Source organism: Scardinius erythrophthalmus (genome assembly GCF_964197995.2).
Source record: "Scardinius erythrophthalmus genome assembly, chromosome: 4".
NCBI classification, from domain to species: domain Eukaryota; kingdom Metazoa; phylum Chordata; class Actinopteri; order Cypriniformes; family Leuciscidae; genus Scardinius; species Scardinius erythrophthalmus.
In genome coordinates, this window is record NC_138224.1 from 14,421,939 (window position 1) to 14,442,191 (window position 20,253).

A 20,253-nucleotide genomic window follows, 5' to 3' on the forward strand; every position below is an offset into this window, starting at 1 on the left:
CATTTCCATAGCCAATTTAAAATGCATGTTCGATTGAGTGAAAAGTGAGAGAAAGATCACAGAGTGTTCTTGAGTTGAGTACCATAGTATAAAACAATTCAATTCAGCATTATGAGGTCATGATTCTAAGGGTGGATGAACAGTAAAGTCATCCTTAACTCTAAAATCCTGAATTCATTCACTCATTCTATGCAACTATATGATGGAACAATTTCCAACAATAGAAGTAATAGATACAATAAAGGTAAATTCTATCACTAAAGACCTGTGATGAGTGTTTAAAAGTGTCACTAGACCTGCAGAAACTTCAGGAAGAGTTAAAGTCGGCATGGAATGGAAATTTCCTGTCTATTTTTTAAATGCATCTTATTGAACTTATCATGAATAATTCATCCATGCATACGTTTTATTTTTGATTTTTCGAGCTTGTCGTTCCAAACCCTACGATTTTGGTTAATCTTCAAAAAACAAATTAGGAGGTTCCTCTATTGAAAGTCCACGTACAAAAACGTAAAAGATGTTATAAAGACATTGGAAAATGAATCCATATAAATCAAGTTCAGAAGACTTGAATTAAACCATTAAATCAATTCATATGGAGTAGTTTAACCTTTTTGGATCTTCTAAGTTTTGGCTACCTGGACTTTCAATGGAGGGACAGAAACCTCTATGGTTTATTAAAAACATTTAAATTTGTTTATCGAAGATTAACCAATGGCTTATGGGTTTGGAATTACATGAGGGTAAGTAAATGGCAGAATTTGAATTTTTGGGTGAGGAACTATCCCTTTAACTCAATGCTCCAAGACAGACATCTCCAATCATTTTGCCAGCTTAAACCCCGCCCCTTTCTTCCAATGAACTGCAAGCTTGCATTCAGATCTGCCTCCAGCCAAATCAACAACATTCTCCATGTTACTGATTCCACTTCCAGACCGATAAGGAAATAGAACTAGGATTAAGAATAGAAAAGGCTCCAATTTACATTTGGCCTGATTAAAATGCCACCTTCCAACAATTTACAAAAAGAATAAGCTTATTTAGTGGACCAAACAACTGAGTTCCACTTCAATGCCCTTTTTTCAGATTGTATAGCTCTATAACATATCACGGCAAACAAGTAACAGAATATCAGAAATTTACCATCCCCACTGTGGGGATGTTCATGTCTCTACATGATCTCTAGAGGGAAGATGTCTTCATTCAAATGTTTTACACTCACCCTAGCTTGAGAGCCTGAAGATGTGCTGCCACAGCTGACTTGCAGTCATCAGCAAGTCAACACTCATGACTAACAAGTCTGGGCATCAACAGCACAGCAGAGCATATATCAGAGAACACCGGAACAGCCCTTCAATAAGCATTCTTAAGGAGATGAATGCAATCATTAGTGATTGTTGCATAAATTATTCAAAAACAAATAAGGCACATAAAGATGCATTATCTGTTTTAAATGTCATGTGCACTAATTAGGGCTATCAATCGATTAAAATTATTTTTTATGATTATTGAAGTATTAAAGATTGCACAAAATAAAATTGCATATGCAATTACTGGATTTGTGTGGATTATTTCAATCATATTTATACATTTATGTAAATAAATAAAAAAGTATACTTGACGTCACACACTTTTCTTAACATTAAATGTTTGGTTTTATTCTACTTCAATTCCATGTCCTATACAGTCAAATATCGAAGTAAATGATATTGCAAACACATTTTTTCCCAAAATGCATTAAAATGCATGGGACACTGAACACATGACAAATCAGCAATAATTAATTAAATTAAATAATGAAATAGCTACACTTTATGAACTTAATCTTACATTAGTAAAACATGTTTTATGCACTGAAGTGTCATTACATTGCTTCTCATGCTAATAAAATAAAATATATTTTTTAGTAATCTCACAGAATAGAATGAGCAGTTATAACGGCAAATCAAGTTAATGCATTGCATCCCTATTATTTATACGCAGCCATCCAAAAAGGCAAGATTATTTAGTGAAACTATATTCAAGACAACAAGCTTGCAACAGTACAGATTTTTGTGTAGAGAAATATGTGCATTACATTTCAGGCCCCTTCTTTAAGCCCCTAACCAAAAGCATGGGGAAGCCAGATGTGAGACACATGCCGTACACACCCACTACAGAATTTGTTCATGCACTTCTGCAGCCAAATGCAGGAGAACAAAAAGAAGGTAGTGGTTTGGCGTAAGAAACTAAACACACACACACACACACAGACACTCAACAGAGGGCGGGGAAAGCAGCAGCTGGTCTGAGGTCGATTTAAGGGCTTCATCTGAGCTTGACAGGAGAAGTTGCATGGCACGTTTTTTTTGACGTGGACGAGGGGTGCCAGGAAGCTCTTGCTGGTTGTGATTAGGCAGAAGGCCCTTCCATCTCCCAGGCCTCCCTGCAGCGACGGAAACCAGATAGCTGCGCCTAATAAACCACAAGCTGCGCCCTCTCGGAATCAAGGGGCGGCCCCATGCAACCGCTGTCTTGTGTCTTTATAAGGAAACTCAGAGTCACTAATGTGTGATGTCGGCAGTCCAAATCCAAAAGCACACATCAGATAATGCGTCTGCAATCAACAGGCAGCTTTTATGGTTCATCTCCACACTGGGCTCCTTTCTGCCTCAAACAATTTCAGAAAAGCATTCGAGATTAGAGTTTCCCACTAAGCACGAGCGTACCATAAAAGGGTAGCATTTCTTTTTCCCTGAAGTCCAAGGTCTCTGAGGTTTCTTAATTTAGTTTAACCTGATTTTAAACCCTCTCTGACCCTGTTTTTGCTACTGTACCCTTAAGACATCTATATGCAAACGACCATACTGTATGTTTAGCTGACTAGCAGTGCCACAAACTTAGTTTACGTTTACACGACACCATTTTCAACAAAAAAACGGAAAAAAGTGTTTTGGCCGTTCATTTACATAAAGGTATTTTGTGTCCCTGAAAATGCATACTTTTAAAAACGGATTTCAAAGTGCACGTTTTTGAAAAACGATACCGTTATCAAATGCAAATTTGTTAAAATGGTGACGTCATGTGCATGCGTATTACGTGTTCATTCTATAGGCGCGTGGTGTTTCTTTACAAAGTGTCACCAACTACTGGCCTGGCATGCATAATACAGCATTTTAAGTCGTTTTCGTCGATCCGTGTTAACGGGGATTGTTTTGACAATGTTGTCATCTGTACACGAAAAACGTTTCAGTTTTTAGTACATTGTTGTCGTTCAAACATAAATCCAGGCATCCATAAGAGGCCAAAAAAAGCACTCATATGTTGTGGTAGCTAAATTCATTTGTAGCATTTTTAGTGATTAATTTCTTATTTAATTAATAACTTTAATATCAGCCATTTATTGCTTATTGGCCCTAACTTGGCTTATCTGTATTGGACAGAGTTTAAATATCAGAAATTTTAAAGAGAAAGAAAATCCATAAATGGCCTGGGTGAACTTGTAGACAGAACCCATATATTAGAAAAAACAAAACAAGGAGCATCCATTTTCCATGAACCTTTCCATAAAATGCCTGTGTGAGAACAGAAAAGTCTGCAGTACTCCGGTTGGTAAAGAAATTGACACAGTAGCGAGAGAAGTGGGGGAGTTAGGTTGTGGTTATTGTGTTTATTTTTCCCATTCCAGACTGCGCGAGCAGATCTATGAGTCCTTACCTCAACAACAGCCCCTGGCAGCAAGCCAGGCTGTCTAACACACTGACCTAAAGAGTGTGTGACTGAAGACGGAGGACACAAGAGGAGGAGAAAGAGAGAGGGGGAGACAAAGACAATGTGTGATGGAGAATAAACAAGAAACACTAGCACATTATTACTCTGCACCGTTCTGTTCCTTTTCTTTAATCTTTCTGACATACATGGGTATGCGTGTGTGAGCAGAATGCCAAACATAGCCGAGCGTGTGCATGCACGACTCCCGCAGGTGATGTCATCAGAGGGGACATGACCGCACATGAGACAGGCACTGATTCACTGCCAGCATCTCGTGGTTCTTTGCATAAGAAAGCTCTCGTGAGCACTGATCACTCATCTGCTCTTGGATCTGAAACCCTGAAACCTGAATCCACTCAGAAAAGATGAATTCAGTAAGTGATATGCTCTTGGCGGACTGGCACGCTCTACAAAACCCGGCCACCGTGAGAAGAGTATAATGGCAACAAAAATGATGCAAGATGGTGTGTATGTGGTGTGTTTAAATGCTTATGGATGAGAGAGAAAGACATTAATGAGTTTTTAATGTCAGCCCTTAAATTAGTCTCTTTATGTTTCAGATGAAATGCTTGGGCTAATGGAGGCTTCATACATTAGCTTGCATTTCACACAACATTTCTCCTTTTAGTTAATTTTTTTATTTTAAAGAGACAGTTCCCCTAAAATTAACATTTTGCCATTACTAACACCCCTTCACATTGTTACAAACCTGTATGACTTTCTTTCTTCCGTGAAACACAAAAAGAGAAGTTTAGAAGAATGTGTGTACACTGCTTTTTTGCATACAATGAGAGCCTGTTCACACAAACTAGGGCGGCGTTATATTAGTAGAAACTGACATTGTGATATTTACTATTACTGCAATATTTTGCAATATAAAGAAATGAAGGATGGTTCACCAAATGACTTGATTGATTGAGTCGTTATGCACTGAAATCTCCCAATTTTGAAATCGTACAAAGTTTTATGTAAATTATGCCAAAATGCTGCTGGTTGTCATGTATTATGGCAGGCTAAATAGATTTGGAGTGCAAAAAAATGTTTGGTATGTTCCTCACAGAAAGCTATCGTACAGCTTCGGAAATCTTGGAATAAATATCGTAAAAGTAATTTAAACCAGCTTTAGGATGCTTTTGTCACTTTTTAAGCTCCACAACCTCATTCAGCTCATGGAAAGAGCAGTTTGAACATTCTGTGAAACATCTACTTCTGTGCTTCACAGTAAAAGGAAAGTCATATGGGTTTGGAACAACATGAACGCAAGTAAATAATAACAGAATATTCATTTTTGGGTAAACAATCCCTTGAAGTCTATCCAACCATTCCAACATCAAGCCATTTAGCTTACTAGTATCATTGAGTCCCTAGATACAGTTTAAGACATCTGTCAGACATCTTAGAGTTTGTATTCGAAACAAGGACTGGAGGCTTGCACTACGAACATCAGAAGGGCAAACTGTTATAACTGCTTAAATCTTCAGAACATACTGCAATGCCTCACAAAAGCTACTCAGCAAAGGGAAATGAACAAAGTCTCCATAGATAAACACATCACTACAGCTGGACTACAGGATGTGTGATATTAAATATGTAGACCACACCCACCTTATGAACACACCAACCCTGTCTTAAAACACACAGACCACACCCCCAATAGCAGAGCTATCAGGCCACACCCCCATCTCAGAACCCAGGCCACGCCCACTGGTCTCAAAACACAGAAAAACACCCACCCCATTTCAGAAGACTGACATTCTGCAGTGACATTTCTCCCCGCTCTGATTAAGTGAACACCCACTGTGCAAGATGATGAAAAGAGACTGTCCAAGGCAGATGAAGAGGATTGAACTTTAATTCTACCCTGCCTGCCTGTTTCGAGAAGAAGAAAAAAAGAAGATGCTGCTGAACTGAGTCTCTCAACTTGGAGACCGAGCACCTAAAAGAAAAATCAATTCACAGAACAAAACAAAAAACGATCTCGCCATAATTCCAGACCACTTGAAATACTGAAGTAAAGCCATTTTAGACAGCAGCAACAAAAAATGTTGCGACATTTCTGCAAAATTTCTTCTTGTATATTTTGTGACATTTTCAAAGTGAAATGTCCAGTGAGTGGAACTAAAATCATGTTCAGTTTTATCAGATGAACGTGAATCTGTCAATGTTTTATTAACCTGGTGTTTGTAAGTATCTTGGCAATACGAAAATGAAAAGTTTGCTGAGTGAAGACTACAGATATAGAAAGACAGTTCATTCCTATTACTTATTATTTGGATAAATTGCAGCGCAAAATGGCGGAATACGTCCCGCCTTCTAAGTAAAAGAGCCAATCGCTGACTGGTAAAGTCATTGTGTCACTGCAGCTGCAGTTAGAAGCTAGAAACCTGAGACTCGCGCTTGAGACTGCACATGTGCATTGGCTGGTCTAGTCTGAAAAATAAGCTTTTTTAAACACCATTTGAGCATAAGAAACAACATTTATGGGATAGTTCATGTCAGATTTTGTTGCTGATTTGAAATATGTCATTTAACTGTGAGTTCGGTAAGCAGTTTTTGAGATTTCAGGATTCCCCATTCAAATAGAGGACTTTGTCTTGATTCCCCGAAATAGCTGCTTGGAGGCATTGCAAATAAGCCTATAGCGTTTGAAAATAAAGTACCACCAAAACAAACCTAAACGATAGCATAAAAAAAAAATAAAAAAATAAAAATCAAATGTGGGATAAAAACACATTTGCTTAAGCAGCAATGCCAATATAGCTTGCTTAAAGTTTGCTTTAATTACAAAGCAGGCTTACTAGATCAGAATCTGGCTATGTGATACTAACATCAAAATGCACAAAGCATGCACTATGGTAAAAGTGTTTTGAGTATTGTGCAAGGAAGTATGCAAAAATAAATATTATGCATCGATAATCTGCCTTTGTAATCATGATATGTGTGAAAATATAAAAGTTGTAGGTGATTTACTGGCACTAGTGTTTATTTCAGCTGAAAGCTGCAATGAATAGGTATGCTTTTGGAGTTCTGCAATTTCATAGGTAGAGCCACGTTTTTCCAATGAACCAATGTTGAAAATACTGGTACCAACATTTCTCAAAAAAGTCTGAGAGAAAAGATTTTTAAAAAATGAAAAGTGATAAACTGGAAAAAGAAATATAAACCTCAATATATACAGGAACTTATTGGGGATTTCCACACTCAACCAGTGTAATTGAACTCCTCAGTTCCCTAAATGTGCTTTTACCATTATGCTTTGACAAAAGAAGCATGTTCCAAACATTTATAAAAACAACATAATCAATTATGACTGAGAAGATACAGTGTTCAGTAATCAATCAGAATGGGAGTCTGATTTGAGGAAGGAGCTATTACTCCACTTGTCACTTGATAGCAATACGCTTCATCATGGTCTTTTTTTAAGACAGATTTGTACCTAAAATGTCTGAAGCTAAGGGAAGACAATCAGTCAGGTTAATTTGGAAATTTCGAGTCTGCAGTGTGCTTTAGTGTTGAGCAATCAATAAACGACTAGGCTGCAATATTGCACAATTACAACGAGATCTCATTAGAGGATCCACATCAGCAGGTGTGTTCAAAAAAGCGGAAGAAACTCTTTATAAGATCAACTATAGCTTGCCTCATGAATATTAATTAGTTGGCGTAACATTTGCAAGTCATCCTTGGGTGCTAGCCACAGTAGCCGACTTCTGATTGGCCTTAAAGTCATTGTTTCATGTGGCCAGCAAGAGTTTTTTGTCGAATGACGGCCAAAGATTTTCACATACAATGATATTAAAATGACAATGAGAAATTTTAAAGTGTGCCTTCCAGTTTTAATGGATGCTACGCCCTGACACATCAGTAAAAATCCACACCCAGAGGGAAATTCCTATGCAAAAAAGAAAGTGTTGCGTCAGCTTTTGCAAACAGAAGTGCAGTAATAAACAGCAATCATTAAGCTAATTATGTTCAAAATGCAGGTCCAAATCAATTCCATTTATGGTCCCAGGAAGATGAATAATTAAACCTATCATTAAATAAAAGTATGTTTTTAGCAATCAAAGTAATTCAGTCCTATTCCAGTGCAAATGGAATTAGGAGGACAGCAGAGGAAAGACAGTCAGCCTGCCGGGATTGCTGGTGCCTGCTGGTGCCTGGCTGCTTTCTTTTCTCAGAGCTGAACAGACTGCTGGGATCTGCAGGGGTGGTTAGCTTTGCTATTCTGAGGAGTGTGGAGAGAAGCACCACGTTCTCCCACGGGATTCATCGGAGGGAGTCTGAACGTCACTCTGTTGAAAAAGTCAACTTATATTTCGACAAGAGAGGCAAGCGGGAGGTAAATCGTACAAATAAGCTAAGTCTCGTATGCAAATATACGTGCGCGTGCGCACATCCCCGGAGAGATGAGCGTGCTGCTCATTGGAGCTGGAAAAAATGCAACTTAAAACATAAAAGAGATCGCCTGTTCAAAAGATGTGCAAATGCGCAAACAGAGAGACTCATATACACATGAATGGGTCGCGCGCATACATGAGAGCTCTACAGTAGAGCACTAAACAGTCCCTGAGTCTATCTGAAGATGCTGGGATTCATTTAAAATCCACAGAGCTGTTTAAGGACGTCTATTTAGAAAGCTACACAAAAGAACAACTGGCATGAGCACACAGCTACCAATTAGAGTGGCAGACTGGATTAGCCAAATAACAAATCTACAAGTGTATCTATAATCAAGCCCACATTTTAAAGGGAACTGCAGCTACAAACTGTAATGTTGCTACAATATACCAAGGAAGGCTCAACATTTTAAATATATTTTGTATTATTGAAATACAAAAGCAAACAAAAATATATAAAAATATGAATAAATAGTAAAAAAGTAATAATAATAAAATAATAAAATAAAATGCATTTAAAATAAATTGGATTCAGTGACAATTTCCAATCCAGTTGGGATCACAAGGAATGCAAACTGAACATTACATCGCGTCTGGTTCTGCGGCATGAAAACTCACATCTTTAATGTTGCTGCTTCTCAAAACTAACTAAAACTTCTCCAAATCCTGTGTTCTGCTTTTCTTTACCTATTCTTTAAAAGCAAAGCTTGTAATTTCAGTGCCCTTATCATCTCCGGAATTGAAAATATGATGACTTCCGAGTACTTCCCTAATGGTATCATGTGTCAGTGACTTGAATGCTTTAATTTAGTCCCTGAAAAGGGACGTAGTTACTCCATGAAGACTATAAAACCAGCCTTCAACATGGGAATTCTTCAACACCATCCTTGCCAAATTTGAAATTTCCCACAATCTATGAGGTTGAGTATAAATGGCTCTATGGGTCGCTACCATGACCTGTAACCCCATAAACACAGGAGGCCCAAAGCCTGACCTCTGACCCTGACTTAGATCTGGTCTCCTACTCATGTGTAAGGCCTCCCTAAACTGCCATAAGCAACATAAATGCAGAGAAACCGGCCAATATCCACTGTGATTAAGGGGTCCTTGGAATCCTTTAAGCTGGGCTTTGTGTTGCAGGTTCCAGCTAAGTGTTTCCCATGTCCCTGAAGACAAGTGCCCAGATGAAACCCATCAGGCGATCATACTATCTTTTTTTCTCTGCAGTGGGTTCCTTTGAGCAAAATCTCTTCACTACAGTGCCATAAATAAAACAAACTCTTGAAGCTTTTGCAGGGTTTTCAGCAGGAGTCACTTCTCTCAGTAAGTGGTAACACACAAATGTAATGTGTATTTTGATGTCTGTTTAAACATGTTTAAACTTGTAACATTTTGTAGAACAATCTGCAGCAGAAGACAATGACTTACGGACTTCAAAGGAACCATTCACACAGAATGCATTTTCAGGTCATGGAACAGAAAAAAAGCAAGCTCTTGAGACGCGTTTTTTAAAAAGGTGAACATCTTTTAACTTGTGCGCCGCATGTCATACATGAGACAAAAGATGTGAGGCGTGAGCTCAGCGGTCAAACATGTCCGTCTAGAAGGTTTACATAGAAAAACAATGGAAAAGCAGTGCAGTGTAATGCAAAAACACGTTCTGTGTGAAAGATGTTTAGGAAAACTTTAAGCACAAATCCTAAAAGATACTATTAGTGAACCGATTAATCGGCCAACATTGTCATGTTATATTACAACTACTAATCTACCCATTTCTGATTTAAATTTTGAGTTTCACTGGGTCAACATTTGGTGAAGAGTTCATTTTATCGTATTATTATATCTGCATTATATCAAGTCACTTTTGATATGAGTATTGGCTTTGGTTATTGAAAACCCAATGTTTTAACCCTTAGTTTTCACTTCATGTGGATTCATTTGGTTATAAAATAGGGATGCACAATATCAGTATCATATTGTTTATCGGATAATATTCAAGATTTTTTATCGACATTGGTCAATATTGTTAAAACTATATCCAATACCAAATACCAAAATATTGGTATTTCCAACGCATTCTCATCCTTGGGCGTCATATACTGACGCTTTTGACATTTCGTCGACATCGAACGCACATGGCACCCTTTAGCGTCAATATGACACGCACAGAGCTTTGTTCGGTTATGGGTAGGTTTAGGTCTGGTGTAGGGTTAGGGTTAGACCGCTAGGAGGCGCCTTCTGGCCCATTTCTATCTGCGTCTCATATTGACGCTAAAGGGTGCCATGTGCGTTCGATGTAGACGAAATGTCAAAAGCGTCAATATATGACGCCCTAGGATGAGAATGGGCTGGTATTTCCCATATTTTCCAATAAATTATGTCATCAAACACTCCAAGTTAATTGTTAAAAACACCAATAATTGAATAACATAGCAAAATTCCATTTTTCATACCGTAGTTTTGTAATATTGTGATGCCTAAACTCACTTGTAGAATTTAAATTATTGATTTTAGTTTGCGTTTGATCATTATTACTATTTTTTTAGACAAAATACAAAAAATAAAATAAAAAATGAATATCTGCCATAACATAAAAATAACTATTGGCATTTAGAACCAGTCAGTAAAAATGACCACAATTATCTGCCACACAGTGAAACAACCCCATGCAGAATTGAACCCCAGTTGTGGTGGATAAGGCTACAGGTGAGAGATACGCCAGACTTGAGAAACGCTGAGAACCAGAGGTGCTGCTGTTACAGTCAGGATGGAGCCAATAACCAGCCAGCAAAGTTATTAGCACCTCAGCTAGCAGCTGACTACAGACACACTATCAAAGCTCTGGCAAATTTAGCATAGCAACTCATAGCCTGCAGAAAATCTGTGTCAAAGCAACACAGTCTAGTGGTAATGACAACATAAACCGGTCTCTTGTCTGTAATTAACACAAACCACAGCAGGGATGAAAACAAACACTGTATTTGTTGTCTTTTTCAAACTCAAATTTTGATGAAACCATGCAATCATCTCTAGGAACAAACACAAGGGCCATTACATCAGAGACAGACTGAAATAAAAGGTACAATGACGTAGAATCTATCAAAGGGTGAACTTTGAGCAGTCTGGCTCACTGTTTGCTATTAATTGTTTTTCAGCCAGTTCAAAAGAAATCTAATGGTGCCAAATTATCTATCAGAACTTAGACCTCCTAATACACAAAGGGCTCATTATGAGCACTGATTATGAATGACAAAACACTGATGATGATGATGATGATGATGGAGCCCATGTAAGGGCTTAAAATCTGAGATCTGAGCTATAGCAACATTAAAAACAGCTTGAAAAGTGTCCTCAGGGCCCATGTAACAGATAGAAAAGGCTTTTGTTTGGGCAAATTAGGGAGTTTTTACTGGCCCTGTCAAAATCCATGTTGAATCCCAACATGTTATTTGCAAGTCAAGCAACTCACCTAGGTAACAGGCTGTCAAAGAGAATGAGTGAAAACAAACATGTAGTAGCAATCATGGTTTCACAATCAGGCGTTTGCTTCTGATGCGACATATCGGTGGGGGTTCTGCTGAGAAAGCATCTAAACTGACTTACCAAAGTGAACATTTGTTCTTTTTCTCACATCCTCTCAACCAGTGCGGTCTCAAATTCTGTTCACAGAAACAGAAAATGAAAATTCTGTCACCATTTACTCACCCTCATCTCATTCCAAAACCCTTTTTTTTTTCTTTTCGCCGACTAAAAAGAAAAGATGAGTTCTTATGGATGATGTTCATGCTGCTCTTTTCCATACAATAAAAGTGGATGGTGACCCGGGGATCCATGCACTATATTCCTAGTCTTCTGAAGCCATTTGAAAGCTTTTGGAATGAACGGACTGAACTTTAAATAGTAATTCACTGAAAATTTTGCCCTTCGTCGTAGCTCTCAAATCTCATTTATGCAATTTGCATTTGCGCAAAATTGTATATTCGTATATTTAATAAAAACCAATAACATATCTCGTCATTGACATCAAACGTGGTACGATGTTACTTTTCCTCATTTTTTGAGTGGCCATTTTGTAACTTTTGGTCACCATTCACTTTCATTGTATGGAAAAGAGCAGCGTGAACATCCTGCAACACATGTCCTTTTGTGTTTCATTGGCCATATGGGGGGTTTGGGTGGCTAAATTAAAACTCAAACCTGCAAACTATTGTTTAAAACGTAAACACAAAAAGATCTGCACTAGCATTGCTGTCAAAGCAGCTTTCCCCCCACTTCTGATGTGGTTACACTAAACTACAAGGCAACTGATGCCCAGAACAATTACGAACACTGGCTCAAAGGGCAGGGGTGTCAAACATCCCCTGTCAAAACATTGTCACTAAGACTAAGGCAATAACACAATTTCTATTGCTAGAACCAGTAAGCCGCTTAGAGACTGGAAAACAACGAGTCGGGAGGCAGATTATGGAAGGAAAAGGAACAACGGGAGACGAGATCAATGAGAACTCAGCCCAACCTCTAGTGTCAAATGTCAACACATGGCAGGGCATCTGACGTCTGACTGACTACAGCATATAGACCCCAGGGATGGATTTACACACACATAGTACTCTGAAGACAAATGAGCAATCCACTTCATGAACTTGTTGCTCAAACTATTTCATTGTACATTTCTAAATCAGATCTCAGCCTATAACAGATGGTGTCATCATAACGGATGGGCGAGAGATCTAATATTTCAAATAAACTGGCAAAATAAGAATAAACTAACATTTAGAACATTTGTAGGCTTTGTTATTCATTCATATTTATTTATTTAGGCTGTTATTTATTGACCTTGTGACACAAGACATTTCTCAAATATAAACTTCAATACTACAAATGTCACCAGAGCTGGTAATTTTTCAAACTGTACATTTCAATGCTCAAAAACAATCCTTTTAACTTACAAGGGAAAAAAGCAACAACGAAAAAAAGCAATAGTGCCAGAAATCCAGCCCTCATCATAAAAAGCCTTTAAAAGTAACATAGCAACAAGTTTGGAGTTTCAATGTTTTATAAGAAGTCTCTTACACTACTGCATTTATTTGATCAAAAATGCAGTAAACTAAAAATGGTAATACTGTGAAATATTATTACAATTGAAAACTTTTTCAATTTTCAATATATTATAAATACTCCAGTCTTCAGTGTCATGGCTGGTCATCTAGAAATTATTCTAATGCTCAAGAAACAATAATTATTATTACCAATTATTATAAATACTGAAAAACAGTTGTGGTGCTTAATATTTTTCTAGTCGTGATAAGTTTCTATTAATCAAAGATTTAGAAAAAGTCTATGTTCAAATAACAGCATTTATTTGAAATATGAATATTTTGTAATATTATATATACACATACATACACACACACACACACACATATATATACATATATATATATATACATATATATATACATATATATATATACATATACATATACATATATATATACATATATATATATACATATACATATATACATATACATATACATATATACATATACATATACATATATACATATAATATATATATATATATATATATATATATATATATATATATATATATATATATATATAGACCCACAACTTTTGAATGGCAGTGCACATAAAAATCAATAACAAATATCTGAATTTCAATTCGATCATAAACTTCATTGTAATGTCTATTTCTGAATCATAGACTCAGAAAAGGTCCCAATCTCTCAGTCACAAATCGCTGATACAGTCATCAGTCATGGCTTACACGCCTAAATGAGGACAATGATGTGTGGGGAATAGATTGTGGAATTGCTTTGGGATTAGCGTTAGAAAACGTGAGCGTCAAGCTGAGCTACAGCTACACCACATTAGCTCAGTAACCCTTGGAAACTGCTTGAGAGCCAGTTCTGCTTTCTACACTGAGAGCCAGCTGAAACTGAACTATTAAAAAATATATAATAATTTTTTAAATATCTGAACCAAACCAAATGCACAGATTAGCTATCTTTACACTCGCTCTGTCTCGCACAATAATCACATGACTTAAAAGGAGGAAGGAAGGCATGACAGGGCCACCAGGTTTCATGAGGCCCTTTGGCCTAAAGAGGAAGTGGTCCAATTCGCTGAGGGACGCCAACAGCCTTCTTTCCCCCGCACTGTCATGCTCTTCCTCTCCAGAGCATCTCCTTTCCTTTCTGCTCAGTTGGTTCCTCTAAAAGTCTCAAACGGTTACCGACAACTGGCAGTTAATGTTTTGTCATCTCATTACCCGCAGGCTTCAAAATGCTATTCTGTTTCCTAGTCAAATGTCAAAGCTTTGGTGGGAAACCACACAGCTTACTAACATCGTAGCTATTCGCAATACTCAATATTAAATATCGGGGGCTCAAAAAGGTAAAGTTAAGGATCTGAAATTGAAAAAAACCCACATCAACCGTTAATCTTGAACATGTAGGGGTTACGGACCCCTAAATACAGTGACACTTGACAAGTACCGAGCGTAATTCAGGCTAGCAGGCTGGTTATTCTGACACAGCCCTCCAGAGGAATCAGCCCCGACAGCTGTATTAGAACTGCCATTTACAAAGTCAGAGATATTTGCTTCCCTGACAGCCCCCATGTTTGTTTGCATACGGTTTGACTCCCACAAGAAACGCTGCTGGGAAGTTCTGATACAGCTCAAAGCAAGAATCACACTGTCAACCGCAACAATCGAGACAATAATTATACAAAAAAACCAAGAACTACTACACGAAAGCGATACACCTGAAATCGACACATCAAAGCTGACGTGGCATTATCTAAAAGAAGTTTCTTCCAGGACTGAACCCAGGTTTTTTAAGGGTGTTCAAACAGTGGGCGGCCTTCTTTGAAAGGAAGTCCATCTCTTCATTTTGTTATTTTCAATAGAGCCAACAGACCGGCATTCCTATGTGCCCAAGAGGACACACTATCACAGGGATTTCCTTCCTCTCGCTCTAGGAGGGACAGGATTGGGGTCAGACCCCAGTAGGGTTAGGTCGTCGCGACCCAGCACTCCAAAAAAGATCTGTGCTAAGAATTGGTATTGTAACAAGCTTGACATCTCAATTTGAGAATTCTGACATGTACAAATTATGTTCACATGTATAAATTACAGAGAATTAGTTTTAAAATTAAACATTTACTAACAGGCTATTAAGATGACATAAGTAGAAATGACAAAAATGAAGCAACAACAAATCTATGACTGCATTAACTCATACACTCACACAAAGTTAGTGAACTGACAACACAGTTTTGAGACAGGAAATGTAAGGGTGCCATGATACACTTATCTGCGGAGCAGTGACAGATATATTGCTGTCTACTTTTCCATGATTGGGAATGACAAGTGTTTGCTCAAAAACAGGAAATGATATATACTTGGTTAGCAGTTGCACAATGTGTCACATATATTTCCAAGAACCCTAAATAGAGCCATTTTACACTGGAAAGGTGGCACAAGGGCTGCATTTATACCACAAAAATGTGCATTTACACAAATTGCACAAGGTGGCATAAATGCATTTACACAAAAATGCAAATGCAAAAAAAAATAATGCTATGAATTTATGAATATAGAAATACAATGAAGGGAAATGTGAAAATTTTGGAGAAGTGATCTATGATATTTTACGGGCAAAAAAAAGGTCCACTGTCAACCAAGCAGCTTTCTGTTGGTCAGTGCGGAAAATTCGAGTTGCCTGAAAATGAGGTGGCATCTAAGTAGGAAAATCCTAAATCACATGGATTCCTTTTGAAATTACATAAATTTGACCAAAAAAAATCACTGAAGAATAGTAAATGGCTGCACGTTAAAGGGTTAGTCGCCAAAAATGAAAATTCTGTCTTATTCACCCTCATGTCGTTCCAAACTCTTAAGACTTTCGTTCATCTTCGGAACAGAAATGAAGATATTTTTAATGAAATCTGAGAGACTTCTGTCCCTCCATTGACAGCTATGCAACTACCACTTTGATGCTTCAAAAAGTTCATAAAGAGATCGTAAAACTATTCCATATGAATTGAGCGGTTACGTCCAAATTTTCTGAAGAGACTCGATCGCTTGATACGATGAACAGATTTAATTTAGGGTTTTATTCACATTTAAACTTTCAGTGAACATAAACAGAAGCTCAACCAAACTTGACGTGCAAGAACAAACCTCTTGCGGAAACTCAAACGAGCTACGAAACACATGAGAATGAACCTCATTGGTTCTTGCTGAAGCTCAAACGTGCTGCGTAACACGAGAATGAACCTCATTGGTTCTTGCTGAAGCTCAAACGTGCTGCGTAACATACGAGAATGAACCTCATTGGTTCATGCAGAAGCTCAAACGTGCTGCGTAACATACGAGAATGAACCTCATTGGTTCTTGCACGTCAAGCGAAAATGCTTGAGTTTCCGTTTACCACAATGATGTGTAAATTGATGAATGTTTATGTGAATAAAACCCTAAATTCAATCTGTTCATTGTATCAAGATCGAGTCTCTTCGGAAAATTCAGCCACTCAATTCAAATGGATTATTTTTACGATCTCTTTATGAACTTTATGAAGCGTAGTTGCGTAGCTGTCAATGGAGGGATAGAAAGCTCTCGGATTTCATCAAAAACATCTTCATTTGTGTTCCGAAGACAAGCTAAAGTCTTACGGGTTTCAAATTACATGAGGGCGAGTAATTAATGACAGAATTTTCATTATTAGGTGAACTATCCCTTTAATGCTGCACTGATGCTGCATTTCATTACACAGAAGCAAAGCAGCAACATATACCGATTTGCTGAGGTGGAAGCTAGCATATTTTAGTTGTTATTTATTTGACATGGCATTTTTATACATGCTTCAGAGCAGACACAAAGCCACCTCAGAGCAGCCTGTGTAAAGACACGTTTGGAGAAAGGCTGTTATAATTTCACAAGAGCCCGTCATTAAAGATCAAGCCATTAAAAATGCATGGAGAAGCAACAGGATCTTCTTTAACAACCTCTTTCAGCGACTTCAGTCTCATATCTCTTCTTAAAGGACAATATTCAAAATGTCACATCTAAATAGGAGTCTATAAGGGGCCCAGTGATGTTTTCTGGTCTACGAAGTGGAATGCAATATGGGTGTTTTTAATCATTCTTTTCGTGACCCTGAAAAGCACGAGTGCAAAGTATTCCTCCGTGATCTGACAGTCAGTCCAACGTGAAAGAAAACCGAGTCTCATTTTCTCCAATTCTTCTTGAATGAACTAGTCATCTCCCTCGACTGAGGAACAGAACAGAACTAGGCGGGGCCGGTAATCAGTCAAATCTAGAAGGAAAGACTGCACTAGAAGCGCTAAATGTGCCTTTTATCACAACACCGGACACTCCTTACTCATCTATTTACGTAAAACATGTCGAAAAATATTGCTTTGTCGGTTTGAATCTGATAATCAGTTCTTCGTTAAACTACTCATTCGTACAACTTTTCCATTTCCGCTATAACTTCCACCCTGCCGTGGGCATGAAACAACAAAAAACGCCATTCTTCAGGGCGACACAACGCCGCTAACCTCGCGCGCTTCAACACAAACTTCCCAGCGATTTTTCTCGCCCTAAAGCGGAGTCTGGTAAATCTAAGGAGTTGAATTGTTTCACTCCAGCTCCGCCATATTCTAGACATCTGAGCTGCTCTTCCGCAAACCCTTTGCCGGTCTGCTTTGCAACATTGGAACATTCCGCCGTTCAGCCGCTACAATGTATAAATCAAACCGTGACATCATAATCCCCTCACAGTTCCCGCGCAATACACGCGCCGTTACGACTGTAATGCCATAGAATATCGCGCAAATGCGATACTTACAGCAATCCGCTCCAGCTCCAGCCAGTCAGTCCGTCTGCGCCTGTGCCTGTGAAAGAGCTGCTCGCCTCTGGGAGGGTGGGTGAGGTTTAGAGTCGAGCATGACGTTACAGCCTCGGTTTCAGCACCATAGGCTCCCTAGCTCTGCCTACAATTGAGCGTAACGGGAAACGGAGAACGAGCGCTGCTAAATGTGGCACATGGAAATGACAGTGCTGATAGACATGTACAGTAGGCTACTTACAGTACAAGATAGGGCAAGAATTCTGAAGTACTGTGGCGTAATATGGTATGTGATTGTATCCGATGGTGATACCATGCTACCTATATAGCATATAGCCTACCATGTTATTTCAAGGCATTTCCAAAAATACTATGGTATATGTCCAGAAAACACTGCCTGACAATGATATACCATATCCCAAAAAGAATGGTAGTAGTGCCAATGTACTTTGCTGTTTAAAAAAAAAAAACACAATTTAAACATTACTGACAGACTTCATATAGAATAAAATAATGTTATCTATCTATCTATCTATCTATCTATCTATCTATCTATCTATCTATCTATCTATCTATCTATCTATCTATCTATCTCTACACATGAAGCAAGAATAAACACCCTGACAGGGTGAAACTTCAAAATATTTAATTCATTTCAGCGAATGTTATATTTCTTAGAATTTTTTATAAAACATTTGACTGAATTCTTGTATCTGACATGGTTGTCCCATATTGAGTGACAAAGAAACACAATTTTGTGAAAAAGATAATTGGAAAATTCAAGAGATTGCACCCAAATATAGATCTTTTTGGTACTTTTCCGTTAGTGTTTATACCTGTTTATGCGATAGTTAAGTAATTATTTGATGGTTATGATATTCAAAAACAACCCAAATCACAGTGAATTGAGACAAGACACGTTTAAACATCTTCCATGGTGCATGCTATATTTCAATGGCATCATTCTAGTCCCAGTATGGCATGAATGGTCTCCTATTCTCCCCGAGCAGCAACTCTCATCCGTCAGAGGCTGACTCTGCCACTCTGGGGGGAAAAAATCCTCAGCGCCAGTCAAATGGCTCATTGAGAGCAACTAGGAGAAGCCAGGAATGCCAAGTATGCTCTCTGGCATCAGGAATGCAGGCCCACTCCCTGCTGTGGACTACATCCCCTCCCCTCTGCCAGCAGTCATGTGGCCCTAAGCTATACATGAGGGCTGAGATGAGTTCCATCGGTGGGGTCCTTAGATGCGGATCAGTGACCAGTGTGCTGGTCTCACTGAGAGACAAGACAACATTAGTATGTTGCCACTATAGCATTTGGATGACTGGGTGAAAGGGAGAGCATCATATGAGACTGAACCATAAATGGAGAGAAGAGGAATGAGATTTAAATGCTTGCTTTCAGAATTGTGAAAGTGCGAAGGGGTTGAGGCAAATACACTTTAGCCATTTAACGTTACACAGATGAAAACGAGGATGTGACGGATAGAAGTACAGTCTGTTTAATGGATTGTTCTATTGAGGTGGAAAGTAAATCAATTAAATAAAAAATTTAAAGGGGGGGGGGGGGGGGGGGGTGAAATGCTATTACATGCATACTGAGTTTTTTACACTCTTAAAGAGTTGGATTCCCATGCTAAACATGGACAAAGTTTCCAAAATTAAATTGTACTTTTGAAGGAGTATTTCTGTTCCAAAAATGCTCCTTCCGGTTTGTCACAAGTTTCGGAAAGTTTTTTTCGAGTATGGGCATGTGTGACGTCAGATGTAGCGGAATTTCCTTATACGGGTCCTAAGGGCACTTCTCCGGAAGGACGCGGGCGCGCGCGCAATCGTAGACCAGAGCGAGAGAGCGAAAGCAGTACGCCCATCAAAGCGCTATGCTCGGCTTTAGGGAAGTCAATGTCACCAAAGAAGTGTGTTTTTGGTTGCCAGGGCAAGACAACCCAGCACAGATCCCCAAAGAACCCGGCGTTAAGGGACCAGTGGATGGAGTTTGTTTTTTCAGAGCATCAACGGAGGTTGTGCAAGACTGTTTGTTCCCTGCATTTCGACGATGCTTGTTTTATAAACAAAGCCCAGATCGACGGATTTGCAGATCGTCTAATGCTTAAGGATCGAGCAGTCACAATGATAAAGGTTCGCGGTCGTGCGTTGGAACCGGGCGGTGAGTAAAACTGCTTCAAATGTCTCTGTGTGTTGTTAGCTCGGCGCGTTAGC

The 20,253-nt window shown here is 38.5% G+C and overlaps 1 protein-coding gene across 1 annotated transcript in view; it reads right to left on the reverse strand.

Moving 5' to 3' along the window:
* Nucleotides 1–18,242, reverse strand: part of rap1b (RAP1B, member of RAS oncogene family) — a 52,258-nt gene extending 34,016 nt beyond the window's left edge. Inside the window, exon 1 of the mRNA XM_081363797.1 lies at nt 18,032–18,242. The gene's annotated coding sequence lies outside the window, so the exon portion shown is untranslated. The remainder of the gene's footprint in view (nt 1–18,031) is intronic.
* Between the last annotated feature and the right edge of the window lie 2,011 nt (nt 18,243–20,253).